General features: G+C 45.3%; 1 protein-coding gene across 1 annotated transcript in view; it reads right to left on the minus strand.

Moving 5' to 3' along the window:
* Positions 1–3,554, minus strand: part of COPS3 (COP9 signalosome subunit 3) — a 42,541-nt gene that overhangs the window by 37,348 nt on the left and 1,639 nt on the right. The window lies entirely within an intron of this gene.

Below are 3,554 nucleotides of genomic sequence, written 5' to 3' on the forward strand. Positions count from 1 at the left end.
GCTCACTGCAACCTCCGCCTCCGAGTTCAAGCGATTCTCCTGCCTCAGCCTCCCGAGTAGCTGGGATTATAGGCGCCTGCCACCGCACCTGGCTAATTTTTCGTATTTTTACTAGAGACGGGGTTTCACCATCTTGGCCAGGCTGGTCTTGAACTCCTGACCTTGTGATCCACCCACCTCGGCCTCCCAAAGTGCTGGGATTACAGGCGTGAGCCACCGCGCCCGGCCTACATCATAAATCTTCTAAATGGTCTGCCTACTGTGATCTTTCCCTCCTCCAACCCACACTCCATATTAGTACTGTCAGTTCTAAACTGTGCATTCAGTCAAGTTACTCCAATGACTTTAAGAAGTGCAAACATCTCAGACTGGACTAAGGCCCTTCAGTAACTGGTCCCTGCTATCTTTCCAGCCTTATCTCCTCCTACTTCCCCTCACACACCTACTCTCTGATTACAGCAAGCTCAGAAAATCAACATTCTATCTTCTCTCCTCTTTATGCTTCTACACATGGCTGTTTTCTGTCCTTCTCCCCCACATCCTCTGCTATGAACTGAGCCTCATCCAGCATTCAACAATCAACTTGCGGCATCTCTGGACCCTCATCTCAGCTCCCTTCCTCATGGCTAAGCTGGGTATCTGCCCTCTCTGCCTCGCATGGGACTGTGGTGGTTAGGTAATTCAGTAAACTCAGGTGGAGAGACTGTCCCTCTCTCCAGCTCTAGAATACAACACTTGCTTAGCAGCTCATCAAGCAGCTACTTGCTGAATTAATCTCCTAATTGATCTATTTTTCCCCTATACTGCAATAGTATGTTTGTTTTGTTTTGTTTTTTGAGACAGGGTCTCGTTCTGTCACCCAGGCTGCAGTGCAGTGGTGTGATCACAGCTCAAAGCAGCCTCCACGTCCTGGGTTCAAGCAATCCTCCCACCTTAGCCTCCTGAGTAGCTGGAACTACAGGTGTACGTCACCATGTCCATCTTATTTTTTAAGTTTTTTGTAGAGACAGGAGTCTCGCTATGTTGCCCAGGCTGGTCTCTAACTCCTGGGCCCAAGTAATCCTCCCACCTTGGCCTCCCAAAGTGCTGGGATTAGAGGCGTAAGCCACCATGCCCAGCCTGCAATGCTACACTTTAACAACTAAGGTACAGAATCTATTAGTAATTAGGCCTCAGCCGGGTGCTGTGGCTCACACCTATAATACTAGCACTTTGGGAGGATAAGGTGGACAAATCTCGAGGTCAGGAGTTCAAGACCAGGCTGGCCAACATGGAGAAATCGTCTCTACTAAAAATACAAAAATTAGCTGGGTGTGGTGGCACACCTGTAATCCCAGCTACTAGGGAGACTGAGGTGGGAGAATCCTTGAAGCCGGGAGACGGAGGCTGCAGTAAGCTGAGATTGCACCACTGCACTCCAGCCTGGGCAACAAAGCAAGACTCCGTCTCGGGGGGAAAAAAAAATTAGGCCTAAATTGGTACCTCGAAGTAGACCCATCAATTTTGACAATTACTCTCATGAAGATACGATGGTCACACTCTAGCTGTCTTTCTGGTAACAGCAGGGATACATTTAAGACCATGGGCATTAACCTCAAGTTTCCAACTTCTCTATTTCTGCAGAGCAACTGCATAATCTTTTCCTTACTAAAAGAGTACAGCATAGTATAAAGTTTAAAATACAAGTGACCATAGCTAGGTACTTTTAATAATTTAACACTTTTCAATTTGATACGTTTTACTGAAAGCAAAGGAAACATATTACACACATGCATTACAAAACAAAAATAAAACAGCTGTGATCTTATTAGGTATCACCTCTTGAGATCACACAGATTTAACTGGGAAATACCAACTCATCTTCATTGTATTACAGATCTCACTGGTAGGTATGAAGTAACTTCTTCTAGTTGAATAATTTGCCTTTTAACCCATTACTCTAAATATATTAACAATAATTTGTAGCACCCAGAAATAAGCATTGCAATCCATTAGTTCTCTACTAGTTAACAATCAGTGCCAAGTTGAGACTGAAATAAAAGCTGGGTCACTATAGAATCATTAGATAATTAATTAGTGCAGGGCCAAGGGCAGAGTCAAAAAAAAGCTTAAGTGTCACAGAGTGCATCTGAAATCAGTCCAACCAGAGATGTGGGCAATAAAATTCTTTTATTTATTTATTTATTTTGAGACAGAGTCTCGCTCTGTCTCCCAGGCTGGAGTGCAGTGGCGCGATCTTGGCTCACTGCAAGCTCAGCCTCCCGGGTTCACACCATTCTCCTGCCTCAGGCTCCTGAATAGCTGGGACTACAGGCTCCCGCCACCACACCCGGCTAATTTTTTGTATTTTTAGTAGAGATGGGGTTTCACCATGTTGGCCTGGCTGGTCTCCAACTCCTGACCTCAGGTGATCTGCCCGCCCTGGTCTCCCAAAGTGCTGGAAATACATGAGTGAGCTTGGTCTCCCAAAGTGCTGGAATTACATAAGTGAGCCACCACACCCGCCTGGCCTGAAACTCAAAGATTTCCTATGCAGTGAGTGTGAGGCACAGCAGCCAACAGCAATGAAAGTTACCATATTTATCTCTGTCTAGCAAACTGTTCCTATAGCATCCTATAACCTGATGCCCACAGCAGCCCTAGTTCTGTTTTATAATTAAGAAAATTGGCCCAGGGAAATTAAGTGGCTCACACAAGAAGTGACCGAGACAGGATTTCAACCTGAAGTTTCTAACTACACTACACCCCAGGAAGGAGAACACTAGGTACTTGTGGCATAAATTAAACCAGTGGTTCCTTTATTCATGGAAAAAGCAAGCCTGTGCCTTCCCTGTGAACCTAATTTCTATTAATAAAAAGGAAAAAGAGAAAGAACTCACTATTAAGTGCAGCTCCATATCAGATCATTTGTCTTACACCAGTGAGGTAAAAGCACCCCTCCATTTTTACAATGGAGATACAAAAGACTCAGAGATTAAAGGTGACTTGTCCAAGGTCATGCAGCTCCTAGAACTTTACAGTTAATGACGGTAACAATAATTTGCAGCTGCTTTTATTGCACCCCTTATGACAGTCACTGTTCCAAGTGCTTTTACATGGCTTCTCTCATTGAATCTTCACAACTCTATGTAAACTAGGGACCTATTTTGCGGACGAAGAAACTGAAGCACGGGATAGTTAAAGGGGCCTTCACAGCCAGCATCTAATTATTCTAATTTCGGGTCCAGAATTTGGTACATTCATGTGCAATGAATGAACCAAACAACGTGGAAAGTGAGAGCAAAATCATCACAATTCTATCCCTAAAAATGGAGTCCTGGCTGGGCGCAGTGGCTCACACCTGTAATCCTAGCCCTTTGGGAGGCCGAAGTGGGCAAATCGCTTGAGGTAAGGAGTTTGAAACCAGTCTGGTCAACGTGGTAAAAACCCCATCTCGGCTGGGCGCGGCGGCTCAAGCCTGTAATCCTAGCACTTTGGGAGGCCGAGGCGGGCGGATCACGAGGTCAGGAGATCAAGACCATCCTGGCTAACACAGTGAAACCCAGTCTCTACTT

This window comes from Mandrillus leucophaeus, unplaced genomic scaffold (assembly GCF_000951045.1).
Source record: "Mandrillus leucophaeus isolate KB7577 unplaced genomic scaffold, Mleu.le_1.0 Scaffold153, whole genome shotgun sequence".
Taxonomy (NCBI): domain Eukaryota; kingdom Metazoa; phylum Chordata; class Mammalia; order Primates; family Cercopithecidae; genus Mandrillus; species Mandrillus leucophaeus.